Genomic DNA, 6,148 nt, shown 5'->3' on the forward strand with positions numbered 1-6,148 from the left:
CTAAACTTCAGTGAATTAAGCTAATAGTCTTGGTCTTGGTTAGAGGTAAGGATATATATAAACATATAAACATAATTTAAAGAGTCTTTTAAAATATTTTTTGTGAATATAGGGATTTATAATGTGGGCTAACAAAAGTTAATTTAATATTTCTGATAAGTAGAAGATTCTTTTTAAAAATGAGAGTTACTGAGTTTCAAAACAACTCTTTATGTCTCTTCCTAATTTTATCACAGTGTAAATAATATTCTACTTTGTCTAAGACTAATAATTGTAAGAATTCTTTACATATTTTAGATATTAACCCATTATCAGATATGTGGTTCATAAATATTTTCTCCCATTACACAGGTTGCCTTTTCATCTTGTTGACCATTTCTTTTGCTTTGGAGAAGCTTTTCAGTTTGATGTAGTCCTACTTGTTTAGTTTTGTTTTTCTTGCTTATGCTGTTGCTGTCAGATCCAGAAAAGCATGCCAAGAACAGTGTCAAGGAGCTTTTTCCTTTTGTTTTCTCCTATGAGTTTTATGGTTTCAGGTCTTACATTTAAGTCTTCAATCCATTTTGAGGTAAATTTTGTGAGTGTGTAAGATATGGGTCAGTTTCTTTCTTTCTTTTTTTTTTTTTTTTGCACATGAACACCATTTATTGACTAGACTCAATCTTTTATTGAGTATTGTCAAATATTTGTCAAAGATCAGTTAACCATATATACATGGGTTTATTTCTAGGTTCTTAATTCTGTTCTGTTGGTCTATGTCTGTTTTTATGCTGGTACCATACTTTTTTGATTACTATAACTTTGTAACATAGTTTAAAATCAGAAAGTGTGATGCCTCCAGCTTTATTCTCAGGATTGCTTTGACCATTAGGTGTCTTCTGTGTTACCACACAAATTTTAGAATTGTTTTTCCTATTTCTGTAAAAATACTACACTCAACTGCAAAAAAACAAAATCAGGTAACTTGATTAAAAATGGGCAAAGGACCAAAATAGACATCTTTCCAAAATAATCAAATGGTCAGCAGATACATGAAAAGGTGCTCAACATCATTAATCATCAGAAAAATGCAAATCAAAACCACAGTATCACCTCTCACCTATTAGAATAGTTACAATCAAAAAGACAAGAGATGACAAGTGCTGGTAAGGATGTGGAGAATAGGTAACACTTGTACAGAGTTGGTGGGAATGTAATGGGTACAGCCACTCAGAAAACAGTATAGATATTCCTCAAAAAATTAAAAATAGAATTGCCATATGGTATAGCAATCCCACTTCTCAACAGAAAATAAATCATTCCAAAGAGATATATGCCCTCCTATGTTTACTGTAGCTTTTTTTACAATAGCCAAGTTACAATAGTCAAAACATGAAAACAACCTAAGTATCTGCAGATGCACAAAGAATTTGTGATACACACACACACACATAATGGAATACTATCCAGCCATAAAAAGAAGGATATCCTGCCATTTGTGACAACTGGATGGACCTGGACGGACACTTGAGGGCATTATACTAAGTAAAATAAGCCAGAAAGAGAAAGAAATAGACTATATGATTTCACTTATATGTGTAATCTAAATAAATAGATCTCCTAGAAACAGAGCACAGATTGGTGGTTGCCAGAGGCAGGGGTGAGAGGCAAAGGTTGTCAAAGTGTACAAACGTCCAGTTATAAGATGAATAAATTCTGAGAATTTAATGAACAGCATGGTGACTGTGGTTAACAATCCTGTCATTTATACTCAATAGCTGCTGAGAGTAGATCTTAAAAAATAAAAATAAAATTTAAAAAATTATTGTATTATGATTTTAATTCTAAATTTCCATATTTACTTTATGAATCAAAATATGTTGTTTCTAAAAATTATTCATAAACAAAATATTGTGTTCATCTAAGAAAAACTGTAATAAAGAAAGCCTTTTAAAGGAATTCATGCTTATAAATTTCTTTACCTTGTTCAAGCCATAAGGATAAACACAGACATGTCAACTTAAGTAGTAATTTCAAGATTCTTGTTAACTGTAAGACCTTCAACTAAATTAATTTTTAAATTACATTCATAGAAAATATAATCTGTGCTCATATGTAACCCATTATAATCTTCAACTAAAGAAGACATATAAATGTGTTTGGGTCATGTTACATACCTGTTCATTTTGAAGAAATGTAAAAAAAAAAAAATGTGTGTAAGGTATCAGAGTATATATGTAGAGCAATGCATATTTGTTATCTAGGACAAGAAGAGAGATAAAAAGGAAATATATTCTTTTAAAGGAAGACAAGTGTGGTTGCTTCAAAATGTAATAGTAAATAATGAAATATAGTTGAAGACGTACAGTAAGTGCAGAGGGTATGAATGAGGTGAATTTTGTGTGCCTGATATATAGTAAGTGAAAATAATGAGAGATGGAAGCAATGAAATATACTTAACATTTAACAAAACTGGCTAAATATAATAGGTCTATTCACAAGGGGTGAAAAAGGATTGTGACTCCTTTACTGCAAACTGTTAAATGGATGATATGCAAATAAAAAAGGAGTAGGCAGAATTTGAGCTTTCTCTTTGTTAAATACTAGTTATTTTGTGCCCAAGTAACAGTTTCTTTTTATCATAAATATGTTTTTAATTCTCTGTACTTTTTGACATATTTATAAATTATCTTTGATAACTATTGATTTTTGTAAAAGTTAAAAATGCCTAATATTATAGTCACTTATTGCTGAGCACATATGTGCATGTGTGTGTTTGTGTGTGTTTTAAAATACTATGTGTACTGTTCCTTGCATAATGAATAACTTATACTTGGATACCTGTGGCTTATGTTTGTATTTTTTTCCTATGATAATCTTTTTATTTTACCTTTCCCAAATTTAGGTCTCAAATTTAAGATAATAAAACTTGTCCTCTATACCTAAAATAGCTGTTTTCTAAATGACCATTGCTAACACGAAGCTATACTACTTTACTTTATTAAAGGATGGTAAATTAGAATAATTAGGTTTATCTATCATGCTCTAAATTTTAATTAAAAATTAATCTGAGGCTTTACACAAGCTGAGAAACACTTCTGGAGCTTCTAAACGCATGTCTAGGACTTTATTCTGGACACTGTCACAATGAGAAAACCAATGGACAATGGCCACCCAATGGAATGTGTGGTAGCAACCAAAGAAATTGCAGAAGCTGTCAGCAGCTCTGGGATACAGTATTTCAGTACTGGATGGAGGAAATCCAGTATTTTGTGCTGTTTATTTGGTCATCCTGGATATAATTGTAAATGAAGACCTTCAAGGAAATGTCACAGGAGAGGGAATTATCTTACTGATAACTTACAGAGTTACTGAGTAAACAGAAGGCTAAACACACTTTGACAGGCGATATCAGGGATGTTAGCCTTTTTATTAAAGTTGATTTAGGGATGGTCAGAAGAGGGCTCCAGCCACAGCCAAAACTCAACACATCATCTACAAGATGAAAGAAAAGTGGTTCTCCGTGCTGATAGACCTCACAGAAATGCTTAAAACCATGTTCATAACAAGAAACATACTTCACTGAAGAAGATACAAAGTTTATGGTAAACCAATCTGATGGAATTTTAACAGCTTTAGGAGAAGCCATGGGAGCCAAAAATGAAAGTGTGATCTCTCAGAATACTCCATGTAGAACAAATATACCTAACGAAGCACATTCAGAATTGTTCAGTGATGGCACCACTGACTCTAAAGAAAATCCCAGCAGGAAGAGAAATGGATTGTGCACAGATAAACATTCACTGCTCAGTAAGAAGCTCAAGGCACAAAAGATTAGCATTTTAAAGCAAGATAAATGTCCAGGGACATAGCAAATGTGTGGATCTGTCTCTTCCATTAATATCTCTACTGTACCATCTAAAAGTAGAATTTTAATTGTTTAGATTTGTAAATAAAAAGCCAAATTTGTAATAAGAATAAACCAAGTGACGATCAAACCATGGTAAGATTATTAATTCAACCTCTAGCCTGTTAATTTCTGACTTGAGATTTCTGAAAGTACTTAATTTATTCTACAAATTTAAGCCTCAAATTTAATATGAAGGTGCAGTTTTACTTCTCATGTTTTAATGTTTGAAATTAGAGAACAAAGTACAATAGGTACCTTAATTTGGGAGACTTGAGTGCCTTAAAATATGAATTCTGTAATGATTTAATGTACGTAAGTACAGTCATAGACTGTAATAAAAGATGATATAAACAAAAAATAATATAAGTCTATTTGGTCCCTTAATTTAGGACAAACAGAACAAACCTGACCAGTCAAAAAGCACCTCAATCTTATTTTTTTAATCACCTACTACTTATTAGTGGTTTGCAAAACTAGACATGGTGTCTACCTTTTAAGTCAAGTGTAGATAATACACACTATTCATATAATCAGATAAGTATAAAATTGACATTACGATAAATGCTTAAAAATGTAAATAGCAATAGTCTCAGAAGACTACATAATTAAAGATACTTGACTTAGATACTTGACTTATTTTGAGGAAGTGTGTTCAGGGAACTTTGAGAAAATAGCATTTGGACTGGTGTTTCCAGAGAACAGAGAGAAAGTGTTCCAGGTAAGAGAATAGCACTTAATAGAGGCTCTATGTTGAGAGGAAATGTGGCACTGAAAAGTAATTAATGGGGACAGGCCTTAAAAAGTAAGAGAGTGCTTGATACTAGAGATGTGAGTGAAGAGATATGTAGGGTTGAGATCACATTATGGACTTTATTCCTTTTCACCAAAACAGTAAGAGAAGATTCAATGATTTTAAGTAGGGGTTTTAAATAGGGGTGTTCATAACAAGAAACATAGCAATAGTAAAACTGGATAACATAGGTTGTGCCTTACTGAATGCCAGGGATTGTCTTAAGGGTTTCCTAACTCATTTAAGAACCATTGAGAAGCTCAGATTAGTTCATCAAAACTCACAGAGGCTAAGTAATATTCTTGTTTGAGTCAAGATTTGTGTATGCAAGTCACTTGTGATGACCACTTTTTAAAAAGCAGCAGTATATTCCTAGTTCCTGGAGCTTCTCATTCTATAAGTCTACAAAGGAGGCCCAGGAATCTGAATTTTAATAAGCATGATCAATAATCCTTACAGACTGTCCATGGATCATAGTGGGACAAACAATGGGCACCTATTATATAATGCTTCTTATTCCACACACATACAAATGATCTGATCCCTTGGGAAAAGTCCCAGAGACTACATAGTCTGATCTTTCACTACTAAATTCCTATATCCCGCCTTCAAAGATTAGAATATGCAGAAGACAGCTGTTTATAGATCTTCAAAGAACCATGCACATCAAGCTAAAACAATGTCACTAAAATCTTAGCAAATATTATGCAAGAAGATCAAGATGGTAAACAAATTTCATACACTGGTACCTCACCAGTTACAAGATATTCCTATCAGAGGTACGGAACTTTCTGAAGTTTCCCTATGACAAAAAAATTCATCTAAGGGCTGAATTAAATTAGAAGAGTGGTTGCCTGACATGGGGTGGGGGTGGGGTTGGAGGTTGATAAAAAAGTGGCATGAGCAAACTTTTACAGGTGATGGTAATGTAAATCTTGGAAAGGTTTTAATTGCATCATATACACATTTGAACTCACTGAACTTATACTTAAGATCTATACATTTCACTGTATTTAAGTTATATGGTAATGAAACCAATCTATCAATCAATCAATAAAGATAAATACCTGTGACATAATGACCTACTTCATGCCCCATCCTTACAACACCTCTCAACTCCAGTTGTCCTGGCATTTTCTATTCCTACGACCTTCTTGTGAAGAGGTCCTTAGGCACACAGCAATTCTAGAAACACTGTGCCTTTATCTATTCTACACAAACTTGTCCACATCAAAACACATTATTTCAACTTACATGTTTTGAGTGAGAACAGCTAACAAAACATTAAAATGTTGAGAGGTTGAACTAAATTTTCATGCATTTTTTTTCTTTTTAAAAATTTTTAATTTATTAATTTATTTTTTTATTTTAAAGATTTTTATTTATTTGAGAGAGAGAATGAGAGAGAGAGAGAGTGAGCACATGAGAGAGGGGAGGGTCAGAGGGAGAAGCAGGCTCCCCGCTGAGCA

General features: G+C 32.7%; 1 pseudogene; it reads left to right on the forward strand.

The window, feature by feature from the left end:
• Window positions 1-1,132: 1,132 nt before the first annotated feature.
• Window positions 1,133-3,851, forward strand: LOC123841072 (ethanolamine-phosphate phospho-lyase-like; annotated as a pseudogene).
• The last annotated feature ends 2,297 nt before the right edge of the window (window positions 3,852-6,148 follow it).

Source organism: Mirounga angustirostris, unplaced genomic scaffold (assembly GCF_029215605.1).
Source record: "Mirounga angustirostris isolate CCGP_5_RB_7025 unplaced genomic scaffold, mMirAng1.0.hap1 SCAF_5, whole genome shotgun sequence".
In the NCBI taxonomy this organism is placed as follows: domain Eukaryota; kingdom Metazoa; phylum Chordata; class Mammalia; order Carnivora; family Phocidae; genus Mirounga; species Mirounga angustirostris.